The sequence below is a fragment of the Podarcis pityusensis genome, assembly GCF_964106645.2.
Source record: "Podarcis pityusensis genome assembly, chromosome: 14".
Classification (NCBI taxonomy): Eukaryota; Metazoa; Chordata; class Lepidosauria; order Squamata; family Lacertidae; genus Podarcis; species Podarcis pityusensis.
The window spans coordinates 51,534,848-51,549,554 of NC_138039.1; the positions used below are offsets into that span (position 1 = coordinate 51,534,848).

Below are 14,707 nucleotides of genomic sequence, written 5' to 3' on the forward strand. Positions count from 1 at the left end.
GTTTGGTACACCCATAGGAATCCTGTACTGTTCCTATTGCCCAACTTCCAGAACACGCACTCAGAAAACTGGGTCTCCCCAATAGGACCTGTATATAACAGAAACCTGGCAGACAAGCAGCAGCAATGACAGGCCCATCTGCCATGTCCAACCAAGTCTCTGTTACACATGCCAGGTCAATTCCTCCATCCACGATCAAGTCATGGATGGTAGTGGTCTAGTGAATCAATGACCTGGCATTGCGCAGCAGCACCTTAAGGTCATATGGGTCACCTTTGTTGATACCAATATCATTCTGGTTAGGACCAGAACCGGAGGCAGGGATAGTCTTCAAGCAATGACTAAACCTGCCTACTTGGTAATGACACAGTCTGGTCGTTGTGAAACTCCTCCTCCTACCCGTGACCACTGATATCAGGTGTCCCAGTGCATCCTCCCTAGTGGAACCTGCCCTAGCCATTCTGTTGGCTGAGGCCCACTCTCAGGCAGCCCTGCCCTCCCCTCCCCCTTAGAACGGAATAACTATTATAAAAAGTAAGCTAAAAATACAAACTCACAGCAAACTAAAGAGCGGAGGGCTGCATATCCATAACCATATCCATACAAATGCCTGCTCAACGGGTGGCTCAGCAAGCCGGGTGAAGCGTGCCCTAACCACCAAATTTTTCCCTCTTGCCATGGGTCCTAATTCTAAAGTATGGTGTGAATCCAGTTAAGACTTCTTTCTTCCTTGGTGCACATGCAAGAAACTCTTTCAGCAGGTATAGCCACTTTTCGGTATGCAGGGAGGCCATTCACAGTTTTGCTTCTTAGAAGGTTCAACTCAGGCACGTTTTGAGTTCTTGCATGTGAAGGCAATTAATTTTGCCCACAGGGATCAAAGGATAACATAAAAATACCTATGAATAAGAATTGTAGGCTCTAATCATAGTCAATTTGTTATTCCAAAGCAAACAAGTCATATTATTCTCTTCTCATATTTGATCATGCAAAATATCCCATCCCATGTTACCTCTTTTCCTAGGAATTCAGCCTCATTGACTGTTCACAGCCATCAGATGAATGGAAGATTGTAGTTTATACCTTCTAAAATAAACAAGAATCATTTCCCCCTCACATCAAAAAGAGGAAGCACCCTTACTATTTTTTCAAAGCCTACTTCAGGAAAAAAAATACAGAGTGGGAATATTTCACCAAAGCTACATTCTAAGTTGACATCTTTTATTTTCATACGAGGGTAAGAAGAGTCTGCTGAATCAGGCAAATGCCATCCCGTCAAGTATTCTGTTCTCACAACAGCCAATGAGATGCCTATGGAAATGCAGCAAATAGGATCTGAAAGCACAGCACTCTCCCCACTTGCCTTCCCATCAGAGGTGCACTCTCTGGACAGTTTATCTAATCCTCTTTTAAAGGCATCCAAATCGGTGGCCATCACTACTTCCAGAGGGAAACATCTGCCTACACACAGTGTGAAGAAACCATTTCTTTTGTATGTTCTGAAATCTTGTAGCATTCAGCTTCACGGGACGACCCTGAATTCTAGCGTTTAAATTCCAGCTCCTAACAGCAATTTGGTCATCTTAAGCTTGTTCAGAATTTCATATCTTTTTCTGTCTACACGCCTTTCTCTTTGAGGAAGAGCCATGGCTCAGAGGTAAAGCATGCAGAAGGTCCCAAATTCAATCCTGGGCATCTTCAGGGAGATCTGGGAGAGAACTCTCCCTGAAACCCTGGAGCGCGGTTGCCAGTCAGTATAATTTTGAGCTAGATGAACCATTGGCCGTACTCATAATTATAGATGAACCATTGGTCTTACTCATAATTATGTGTGTTATACGTAGGTGGCGCTCTGTGGGTTAAACCACAGAGCCCAGGGCTTGCCGATCAGAAGGTCGGTGGTTCGAATCCCCGCGACGGGGTGAGCTCCTGTTGCTCGGTCCCTGCTCCTGCCAACCTAGCAGTTCAAAAGCACGAGCACAAAGTGCAAGTCGATAAATAGGTACCGCTCTGGTGGGAAGATAAACGGTGTTTCCATGCGCTGCTCTGGTTTGCCAGAAGTGGCTTAGTCATGCTGGCCACATGACCCGGAAGCTGTATGCTGGCTCCCTCGGCCACTAAAGCGAGATGAGCGCCACAACCTCAGAGTCAGCCACGACTGGACCTAATGGTCAGGGGTCCCTTTACCTTTACCTATACGTAGGGCTACCTCTGAAGATGGTTCAGAAACTTCAGCTGGTGCAGAATTTGGTGGCCAGTTGCCCACCGGGGCAAGACAGTTTGAGCATATTACACCAATCCTAGCCCAAGTGCACTTGCTGCCAGTTAGTTTCTGGGCCCAATTCCAAGTGCTGGTTTTGTTCTATAAAACTCTAAATGGCTCAAGACTACAATACCTCAAGAACTACCTCTCTCCATTATGAACCAACTCAGACCCCGAGATCATTCTCTGAGGTGCTTCTTCATGTGCCTCCTCCATGTCAGGTCCGGAGGCTGGCAACACAACTTTCTGCAGTGGCTCCCTGTTTGTGGAGGCTCAGTTGGCCCCTGCATTATGCACCTTTAGGCACCAGGCAAAAATGTTCCTTTTTAACCAGGCCTTCAGTTGATTTACATCCGATGCCCTTTTAAAATGTGTTGCGGAAGGGGGGGGGGTTATTGGACTGTCTTTTATTGTGCATTTTCTGTTTTTTATATTGTGATTTTATATGGTGAACCGCCCTAAGATCTATGGGTAAAGATAATAATAAAATAAAATAAAATAAAAATACTCATTATCAGGGAATGTCCTATGGACTCTTATGTTCCTCTCCATCACAAATAGTTTTATATTAAACTACTCAGCACCAATTCCTGCTCCCAGAGTGTGTGGTTACACAGTTTAAAATGGGTGGCAGCACAGGCAAAACAGACAATTGGTGCAGCAGCTACTGCTCTACAAATTGCATTTATTTGCAGCCATAGCTCTTAGTTTTACAATATGCAGCATTTATAGCTCAAGGGATACAGATTCAGCAACTGCTGCAATTCTTGAACAGCAAAAGATGTCCAGAGGGTTTAATTGTACAAAACTCTCCAACACATATATTATGCTGCCCCACTTGAACTTAATTAAATTGTGCCTCAAAATCTAGGGCTGCAATCTTTAGCCAGTTTAAGAGCATCCAGATTAACCAAGCAGATTTTTGTTTTACAACTGTAAGATAAAAAATTTTCATGCAAGAATCATATTTGACAGCATCTCTGAAAAGGCATCCTGCCTTGCCTTTTACATAGTAGGAACACCTCTCCCAAGACAGCAATACATGCAGACATGTTTTACAAAATATGCTTTCCCCAACCCAGAACTATCCTTTCATGCACATTTGTCTACATTTAATTAACCCATTTCCTCACTCAACTACAATTTCCGTAATCATTAAGTGAGTGAATTCCTGATGTTAAGAATTTTAGCCACACTAGGCTAAAATCTAGTTTGCACTCTCTGCTCTGTAAACAGGGAGAGCAAATTGGTATGATGGGAGACTGGGGGGGGGGGGTGGAATTTGCCTGTTGAAGCATTGCTTGGAAACACCCTTTTGTTGGTTTTTGTTTTGCTTTGTTTTTGCTGGGAAGGGAATTGAATGAAAGATAAGCCTGGCCACTGATATGTAATCAGCCAACTCTCCTGCAGAACAGGAACTGAAGGCTGATGGAAAGGGGGGTGTTCTCCACAATGTGTTGGAGCAACTGTATTATTGAGGACACCGTGGAAGGACAAGGTGGTGGCTAGCGCATCAACACACACAAGTTCTGCTGCTGCCATTACCTGCAGTGACAGCCTACACAAAAATTGTGATCCTCCCCCAAGGAACTGTCAGAGAGTATCTCGAAATGTATACACTGCTTTTTATATAAAAGGAGCTCAGAGCAGCTGACAAAAAGGTTCATAAAGCACATTACACAAAGTAAAATCAAAGGCGCTAAATAATCTTTTGCACAAAATAGAACCACAAGAAGATAAATCAATTCAGTGAAACCTGGAGGGTGTTTGGAGGCATCTACACCCATTGGAGAAGAAACTTAAACAGTTTTCCAATGAGAATTTATGGCTCAGTTTTAGTCTACTCACACATCCTTCTGAGCACAGGGCGGCAGCAGCAGCGATATAAAGAGACAGCCTATGTCCTACCAGAAAGCAATCGCTCTGCGTGGTAGACAAATACTTCAAATTCCTAAGCAAGTTTACAGCTGGCCAGGTCTTGGCAAATTAGCTGGCATTCTGCCATTCAGTACACTCATTTCTAAACACAATGTTGAGATGTGACCCCATCCAATTAGCAAGGGGGAACGACCCTATGGGAAGAAATGTTACATTGCAGAATGTAAGTGAGTTGTGTTGATTTCCTTAGAAAATTCAGTAGTGTGGGGAAAAGGAAACCAACCAGGTGGGTTTGTGAAAAGCTATAGATGAGGAATAACTTTACAATAATGTTTTTGGGTCAAAAAAACCAAAAACTGAGTAATTGCAAACATTTTAGTGCTTTAAAATTTCCACTTAACACTGTACTGCAAGATCTTGCTTTAATCTCAGCAACCAGCAAATCTTACTAAGATCAGTTAGATCTAAAGTCTATTATTGCAGCCCCAAAAATCTATTACCGCTTGAAAACAAAATCTGCCCACATTCAGTAAATATGAACAGATGGAGTTGGGATTATGTTTTTAAAACACCATTGCACAAATAAAAGAAATTCCTCAAAAATGCAATTAGCAAAATTTGATTACAAAAACGTACAGTTTAAAAGTATTTGATTTTAGCCTATCATCTATGCAGTAAGATAGAGAGGTTTCCCCTCCACATACAATCTATTCATCTCATCCAATGTCTCAACGGAGTCCATCTACTACAATTGCTGCAAAGAAAACCTTTGTAATTATGTTTCATACTTCAAGGCAAGCAAAGCTTTTTTAGGCCAACCCACACCTTATGCAAAGCAACTGAGAACAATATAAAATCTTTCAGAATCCACCTATATATTGTTTTACTATAAAGCGCTTGCCATACACACACACCAAAAAAAATTACATAAGACTAGCAACATATGACCATAACCAGACAATGCTCATTTATTGTTTTACAGTACTTCCTTGAATGAACCTATGTAATCTGTCACTATTTTAGTGAGTGTCAAATATCTCCTCCTCCATTATCCAAGAAGTAGCCTCAAGCTTTCAGAAGCAACCCATGCTCAAAGCCAGAAGAAACACCAAGATTCTTGGGGACTATTTTCAGATGCCCAGGAAGGTGTTTTATTTTCTCAGTCTAACTCTCTATTTTAAGCCAGGGGCACAGAACCTGTGGCTCTCTAGATCAGACTTTAGCAACCTGCTTCCGTCTAGAAGAATTTGGACTCAAACTTCCACTGGCCCCAGGCAGCATGGTCAAGTGAGGTGGGAGCCAAAGTCCAGCATTATTGGGAGAGTAAAGGCAAACAAACCTCCTCCCTCTGAAACATTATACAGTCATACCTTGGGTTACAGCCCCTTCAGGTTGCGTTTTTTTGGGTTAAGGTAAAGTAAAGGTAAAGGTACCCCTGCCCGTACGGGCCAGTCGTGTCCGACTCTAGGGTTGCGTGCTCATCTCGCTCTAGAGGCCATGAGCCGGCGCCGTCCAAAGACACTTCCGGATCACGTGGCCAGCGTGACGAAGCTGCAGCTGGAGAGCCAGCACCAGCGCAGTACAGGGAAACGCGGTTTACCTTCCCGCTATAAAGTGGTACCTATTTATCTACTTGCACTTAAGGGTGCTTTCGAACTGCTAGGTGGGCAGGAGCTGGGACTGAACGACGGGAGCTCACCCCGCCGTGGGGATTCGAACCGCCGACCATGCAATCAGCAAGTCCTAGGCACTGAGGTTTTACCCACAGCGCCACCCGCGTCCATTTTGGGGACCCTTTTTTTGGGTTACAGACCACCAAAACCTGGAAGTACTGGAACGGGTTACTTCCGGGTTTCAGCAGTTGCACATGCGCAGAAGCGCTAAATCGCGCTTTGCAAATGCGCAGACGTGCCGAATTGCAACCCGCACGTGCACAGACGCACCGCTGCGGATTGCGAACATGCATCCCGAACGGATCATGTTCGCAACCCGAGCGTCCACTGTATCTGCATAAACACAAACCAGGATTGCCTTTGTAAATAAAGAGTTCAAAAACAGGGTTTGAAATAGATTTTTGAACTTTGGTTAGAAGGGAATCTTTAGTGCTGATGCAGATGCAACATGCTGACAGCAAACCAGGCTGGGCATAGAATGTTACATCTGCATCAGCGAGAAACAAGTCCAGAAAGGAGAGAAGGTTGCATTTGCAACTTTTTGGTTTTGAAATAAGGCAAGTAAGAGGTGACATGATTGAAGTTTATAAAATTACACATGACATGGGGAATGTGGATAGATAAAAGTTTTTCTCCCTCTCTCATAACATTAGAACTCGTGGACATCCACTGAAGCTGAATGCTGGAAGATTCAGGACAGATAAAAGGAAGGATTTCTTCACACAGAGCATACTTAAACTATGGAACTCCCTTCCACAGGAGGCAGGTTGCCAATTTGGACGGCTCTGAAAAAGGGCTGGACAAATTCATGGAGAAGTCTATCTTCAATGGCTCTGCTCTGCTTCCACGGCCACAGGCAGCAATGCTTCTGAATACCAGTTGCTTGAAGGGAAAGGGCTGCTCTTGTGCTCGAATCCTGCTTTCAAGTTTCCCACAGGCATCTAGTTGGCTACTGTGAGAACAGGTTGCTGGACAAGATGGGTCAGTGGCCTGATCCAGCAGGCTCCTCTTGTGTTCTTAGGAAATGATGCATCTGCACCAATCCACATTACCTCTCAAAACCACCAAATCGTTAACTACTAGCCACACTGGTGAAAAACTACTGTGCAACTGCCACCACTCGGTTGATGACCTTTATTTCCAGTCCGGGGGGGGGGGGGGGAGAGAGAAAGAGACCTGGGGATCCATCAGCAGTCAGGAGAACAAAGCTGGCATCTATGAGCATTTCTTATTTATCTCAAGACAGCTGTCCTGGTGTATAGTTAGGCTTTCTTTATGTATTATATCAAAAGTACAATGTCTTCAGAACAGCCGAAGGCTTGCATGAGCATTAAAACTTTTGAACAACTGAGGATGTGATACACAGAGAGAACTGCAACATGAAGTCAAGCACATAAGCAAAAAAGCAGTCTTACTCTACCTTAGATATTACAAGATACATGGAAGGGCCTAGAAGTTGGACATTAAAGACATTTTTGGACCACAACTCCCATCAGGGGCTGATGGGATTTGTAGTGCAACAGCAAATGGAGGGCACCTGGTTAGTGAAAGCTGGTGTTCTGACTATAAATGGGTTTTGTCTCTTACCAGCTGGCAGGTCTTTGCCACAGCATCCCCTCCGCAGAAAAAAAGAAGGTATTTCAATAAATAGATAGCAGAAACACTGATTCAGCTTCAACGCTTACTAAAAGAACCAGCACTTTGATCTATGCAACATCCATCTCCACGAGGGAAGAAGCAGGAGGAGCCTACAAGCAGCAATTGTTTTTCTGTTAAAACAGTCTAGTTAATATGCAGCTGAAACACAGTGGAATAAACAAGGTGGAGGCAGGGGAAAGGCAAGGCAAAATCCCAATTGGCACAACTGCATCCGGTCTCCAGGAACATTTGGAAATTGTTCGGCAGAAAATTCAGAAATGGGAAGACAGATTTACAATGAAAAAGAGAGACTTGCTGAATTTCATGTCATAACCTTTTAGCTTGACATATATTTGCCAGGCCAAAATGGATACTTTAACAGATGGATTAAGTATGACCATACCATAAATGCTTTATCTCCCATTTCTTTTACGCTTGTAGCTTGGCTGCAATTTTTTTCCCTATCTTGCAGTCTCACTGCAGCTTAACTTTATTCCATTTACCATTTTCATAATCCAGTATTTTATGAAATCATCAATTTGCTTAATGCTTGAACTCCCTCAAATCCTGTAACCTCAAATCAGCTCTTTTGGTGCAATTATATCAGAGCTTTCTTAATCGCACTTCACTCAGCTATTCAAAAGCCACACTTGGTTAATTAAACTCTCCTTCCTAACAGTTGCTTGCCCAAGTCCACCTACCCAGCGAGTTCCATATCGCTGAGTTTCACCCACTGAAGTATTTACATGGCCAACAAAAAACACTTTCCTGGTAAATGGGCCCTTAAGGGCTGATTAAGCCAGTTCTTAGCAAGTGACACCCCCGTCCCACTAATCCACCAGCACTTCCATCCAGCTTAAGCGCTGTGCCTTATTACGTCTTGGAGGCAGTTACTCACAGCCTCAGAACCCCACTTGCAAAGTGAGAGTTTGAACATGATGATCCTGCTGGTCATGTCACAGAGTTCTTCAAAGAGCATAGGAAAAAGAAGTAGAACTAGTGCAATACATTGGATCCCATTAACTGGCACCAATTCCAGACTTGCTGTCAGCAACTACCAGCAACATGACTGTCCACAGCCAAGGCCCACCCTCTGAGCTTAAATGGAAGAAAGAGTATCCTAAAAAGGATTGTGTGACCCCCTTGCACCCAGAAAGCTCAACACAGTCTAGAGAGCTGTATTATTGGGTTCACACATATTTATTTTTTGCAGTACAGTGGTACCTCGTGTTAAGAACTTAATTTGTTCCAGAGGTCCGTTCTTAACCTCAAACTGTTCTTAACCTGAAGCACCACTTTAGCTAATGGGGCCTCCCACTGCTGCTGCACCGCCACCACACAATTTCTGTTCTCATCCTGAAGCAAAGTTCTTACCTTGAGGTACTATTTCTGGGTTAGCGGAGTCTGTAACCTGAAGCGTATGTAACCTGAAGCGCCTGTAACCCAAGGTACCACTGTACTTTTAACCTGCTTTTCAAACAGACTGCCAAAGCAGTGAACAAATTTAAATTCACAAAACAAGTGAGATTACAAAAGTGAATAAGGGCAGGATAAAAAAGTCAAGAACCAGCATAAAAGGAAAGGATGTGAATTATAAAAGCAGCTTGGGTTGTTGTTTTTGCTCAGAGTCGGGGGCTCCTGCCAGTCATGGAAGCTGTGAAGGCCTATTATCCAGTGCCCCCCAAAAATATACTCTTTTGACCTCTTCCATGCAGAGCCGTAGCGAGGTGATTTTGCACCACCTAGCCATGAACAAATTACCGTATTTTTCGCTCCATAAGATGCACCTAGATTTTAGAGGGGAAATGCAAGAAAATTTTTTTTCTTTAAAGGGAGCGCTGAGCAGAGCCTGTCTGCATCCCAGGCTCTGCTCAGCACTCCCTTTCACGAGCCGTGTGGAGCGTGTGCGCGGCGCTTGCAGGCTTTCCCCCCGAGCTCTTTAAAGGGAGCGTGGCTCTTGGGGGCTTTTCCGGGAGGTGGGGGAAGGGACTGAGGGGCTAAGCCAGAAGCTAGAACAGCGAGAGGGAGCGCTGCGCAGCCTGCATTCTCTCTATAAGACCCCCACACATTTGCCCTTACTTTTTAGGAGGGAAAAAGTGCGTCTTATAGAGCGAAAAATATGGTAGCTCTTCTTTCTGCCTCTCCTCCAACCCCTCCCCTGCACCCATTCAATTCCTCATGCACTTCACCTTATAATGAATTCTTTTTTGTAATGAATTCTGATTGAAGGAGGCCAAAACAGAGCACGGACACCAAGGTGGGGAAGGCTGACCTAGATGATGGTATATAGGCATCTCCCCACTTATGCGCGGGTTACGTTCCAGGCCCCTGCATGCACAAGTGAAGTCGCCTAAAGTGGGGGGCACCCCACTTTAATAGGGAGGAGGGCATGGGAGCCAACTCCTTGGGGCCAAGGTTCCTTGGCCCCCACTAAAATATTTGAGGCCCCCCCCCCGTTAATGGGCATTGCCATTCAAATAGTGTGTGTGCGCTCCGTCTCGATTATACTGGGCAGTACTTACCTGCCCCCCATATATTTTATTCAAGTTGGCACCCTTGAGGAGGGTGTGGGCAGTGAGGTGGGCTGGGCAGCATCAGGGGCCAAGGCTGGTGGACCTTCCCGGCCCCAACCCCAAGTGAGGTCCAGGAGAGGCAGAGGCGGGCCAGGCGGGATGGGGCGCTGGGGCACGCGCAGGCTCCCCAGCCAGCCCAGCCGCGGCACCCAGCTGCCAGGAGGGTCAAGGGGCCCAGCCAGGAGCAGCTGCCGCCCAGCGCACCCTCTTCTCTGCCCTGCCTGGGCTGCGGGCAGGGAGCGCTGGAGGGCACAGGGCGCCTGGCGGAGGGTCTCGGCAGCTGATTTTGTGCCCCCCCTCACGTGCACCTCTGGCAGGGGCCCACCTCACCACTCCCTAGCTACAGCCCTGCTTCCATGCATGACATTCTCTAAGAACAAAGCTAACATAAGCCATTGTGCTACAAAATCAAGGCTTCCCTCTAAATATCCCAGGTCGACATTCCCTGCCTGGCAAAGACACACACAAAACCATCAAAGCACCACGGATCATCCCCCAACACTTTCAGAAATATTTCTAGGCTATCACTTCAGCAACTTTTCTTTTCTTTCGTATTGGGGGCGGGGAGCGAATGAGCTGTTCTCTCTCTGGAGTGTTGGTTACTTTTCTTAGTTGGACGGGTGACAATGCCTGGATCTACTTGCCTTAAATTAGCTTGCACATCAGGCTGTTTGAGTCTTTTGTACTCCGTTTTTTCTTTTTAAGGTTTGTATTATCAAATGCTTCCTGAAGTCTCATTTAGAAAGCTAATTTAGTCAAAAGGCATTCTTGACCCAGTCTCTCTGTGTGTGCTGTGAAGATGCCGGTTTAAATGCCAAACAGATAAGCCAAGTATTTAAAAGCACTGTGATGTTAACATTTTTGCTTCCATGGTAAACGTTTCAGAGCAGAAACACAATTACAGTCGATCCCTACCATTTTGTTAAATCCATTTTACAACAGGCCATAGCCAAACAGGATACACTAGCAGGGATGTCCAAACTATTTTCAAAGAGGGCCAGATTTGATGAAGTGAAGGGCTGTGAGGGCCAACCAAAGTTGTTGAGCTTTTTTTATAAATTTACCCCAAAGTTGTTCACTTTGGACATGCCTGCAAAGGGAAAACAGCAGGCTCTTTCTACCAAGGTCTTTCCTTCAAACAAACTCCTCCCATCTCCATTTGCTGTGGAATTGGTGTTTTGTGGGCACATCAATGAGAACAGGGGTGGAGAACTTTTTTGCAGCCTGAGAAATGACATTTCCTCATGGCGGACCTTCTGGTGTCTTCAAGCCAGTGGTGGGCAGGGCAAGAGATGCAATTCTACCTTCGTACAGAACAGCCACACAGATGTCATGGAGTTCCTTCCTACACCCCAATCTACCCAGGTCTCTCTATCCAGGCAAGGAAGAGGCACTCTTTCACAAAGATCCAAAACACCTTCTAGCCAGGCAAAAGCACTCAAGGAGGACACAAAGCAGAGTCAGTGAGGGGTATAGCTGGGTACCAGAGAGAGGCCCTTTGACCCCTTGGCAGGCGTTCCCTACACAACCTAAAAGAATCACATTGACCTATATAGCCTTCTATGTCCCAGGACCCCAATATAGGTGACTCTCAACTTATGCAGGGGTTATGTTCCAGGGATCGTGTGTAAAGCCAAAATCACATATAGTCAAAACAATGAAAGGTGGGATGGCCAAAGTCATTTTCCCCAGACCCCACCCCCTTTTAATTTTTTTGACAAACACATAAAGCTCAGTTACCTGCCCCTCAAGGACGACTTCTCCCCATATGAATTGACTATGGCCCTGCCATTGTCGTCTGGGACCCTTCTCCATGTGGAGATCTGGAAGGAGGCAGCACTAGGACTTTTCCACCAGGCCTTTGGTTTTTAAATCTCTGTGGCTCTTTTAAATCCTGCCTTTTGAAAATATGAATATGTTTTACATTTTTCTGTGTTCTGTTTCATGCTGGTTTAATGTACATTTTACTTAATTATTGTTTCCAGTCACTTTGAGTTACTTTGGTTTAAAAAGTGTCTAATAAGTTTGACTTTTATTCCCAATACCTATGCTTATGGTTGTTGTTTTGAGCATCATGGACATGGTCCTTTCAACTAAAGAAAACAACAACTGCATGAGGTGAGGCAAAGGGACTGGCTGGCTAGCAGTGGCCACCTGGCTCCACACTATTTACCCATAGCCTTGCATTTAGCAACTCACCTAGTAACCCTCTTCACAGGTTAGCAGAAACCTTTGCAGGCTGTTAACTTGATTTACGGCACTCAAGCCATGTCTACGTACTCCAACTAATGATTCATTGTTTGCCTGCTTTAAAAATGTAGCCATGTTGTTCTCGGGAAGCAAAACATCCTGCATCTTATCTCTCCCTGCCACCCCCCTATTTCCACAAGCAAGAGAAATGTCCATGTGCCTCACCCACAACTTCTGCAGCTTTGCCCCATTGTCCTTTCACATCATGGAAAAATAAGCATTTGAGGCAACACAGTGTGCTCGGCTCAAGGCTTTGTACACCAGATGCTTACATTGTTTCTGTTTCCTAACAACTGATTTCAAACTGGAGGGGGCGGAATTGTATCACATCCCACCTCCCTGCAGCGAATGGTGATCATGGTCAAAATGCTGCTAGCTACATGGCGAAGGATACCTGGGAAGAAAGCGAGCGGCAGTTCTGCAGCCCTGCTCAGCTGGAAGCAATATCATTTCCAGGTCTGTAATTACTGCAGGCGGGGGGGGGGATTACAGAAGGGGAAAGGGTTACAAGAGCAAAGCAGCACACTGAGGACTCCAATGAAACTGACAGGATGGAAGGACCCAGGAGAAGAGGGGGGAGGGGGAGAGTTCCCTCAAAAATAATTAGGGAAGAATCTTGATGGTCAAGGTTTCCTTGAACCAGACAGAACACACAATCATCCTTAAAAGAAATGTCCTCCACTTTCAGGATGATTTTTAGAAGGAACAGCACAACAAATGCTCACTGCAAAGTAGGAAGAAAAACAGGATGCTCACGTGCCTTTTGCACAGACTTTACATCTACTATAGGAAACAGCCATAAGACATGGGTTTTCTGTTTGGTTCCCTCCATACTTGTGCTCTGGCAGTGAGTCAGATCACTTACTTGAAGACTTACTTCAGAGTAGACACATATAGGGTCACACTGAAGGTTCCATCAAGTTTAATGAGACTTATTCTCAGGTACAGCAGCCTTCAGCTACCAGGTGCCCAAAGCAAACTCCCTCAAATAAAGATGGGAGTGAGGTAACATGACCAGATTTTGGGTGCTTTAAAATTTAGGACACTCCCTGTCAGTAATAGGCCTGGGTGATATATCAATATATCGCCCAGGACCGGTATGAGGAGCAGACGGCAATGTTGGCTTCACTCAGCAGTATATTGCTGGTGAAACAGCCACCGCTCCAGAATCCCTCTGTTAGTGGCTTCCTCCAGTGAGCCTTGCTAGCAGAGGGACTCAGGAGCGGTGGCAGTTTCACCAGCGCTATATTGCCGACTGAAACCGCCACCTCACTCTGCCCTCATACTGCGCAGAGGGAGAACAAAGCTGCGCTGGTGAGGCGCAAATACAGCTTGTTCTTCCCTCTGCATCTTTAAACTGCTCGGCTGAGGAGGGCGCGGTTGCTACTCCACTCTGCCAAGTAGTTAAGGCATGGGTAGGCAAACTAAGGCCCAGGGGCCGGATCCATCCCAATCCAGACGGATCCGGCCCAAAGTCGTTCATTTCCCCCCCTTCAAAATCTAGTCCGGCCCCCCACAAGGTCTGAGGGCCAGTGGACAGGCCCCCTGATGAAAAAGTTTGCTGACCCTTGAGTGAAGGGATCCCCGAGCCTGGCGATGGCTCCCGCGCAAGCGAGGAGGGATGGCTGTGCAAGGGATGGGGAGCCCTCCAGCTGAGCCATACGAAGAAGCTGCCTTGTCCCAGCCTGCTAGGCACTGGGGTAAAACGGCCTCTGCTCCCGCAGTGAGAGCTGCGGCAATTTCACCCGGCGCCCACGCAGCTTGTTTTTTCTACATCGCGGTATATTGCCAGACCACAACATTTGGCTGGTGATATACTGCTGGTGATATAAAGTGAAAGGAAACCCTCAACCAGTGGATCAAAGTAACAATACGTTAGAAACAAAACTAGAATTTTATTAAAACAAACTCAATGAGGGTTAAAGTCTAATGGTTTGCTCTGAGGAAGCACAACACTTTGTTTTGGTCAAAATCACTTTACAGACGTAATTAAGAACTTTACTTTAAAATTCCACTGTTTCTCATTAAATTGATTCCTCCTAGAATGGCTGTATGTTCTATTAAGCCATCAAAACTTTTCCAGCAGGCTTCTAGGACCATTTCCTTTCCCTCAGGGAAATAATGTGGGGTGCTCTACCTAGAAAACCCCAAACCACGCAGCTAATCCCTAGCCAAGCCTTATCTGGCTGTTTAACTGCCAGGCTCTCTCTTTTAAATCTACCCTCCCCTCCAGATTGGCTATTGATTCTCCAGGAGACTGGACCAAACTCTGTCCATCTGTTGCAGAGCCATCCAGATTATTTGAACTACAACTCTCATCAGTCCCAGCCTACACTACGCCTAAGCATCGAAAGAGCACTAGGCTGGCAAAAGCTGCTGCAGAGAATTGCCGTCTAAAATGCCGAGAAACTGTCCAGAACCAACAGTCTTTT

General features: G+C 45.5%; 1 protein-coding gene across 9 annotated transcripts in view; it reads right to left on the reverse strand.

Moving 5' to 3' along the window:
* TJP1 (tight junction protein 1) overlaps positions 1–14,707 on the reverse strand; it is a 354,643-nt gene that overhangs the window by 112,094 nt on the left and 227,842 nt on the right. The gene's annotated exons all lie outside the window — the stretch shown is intronic.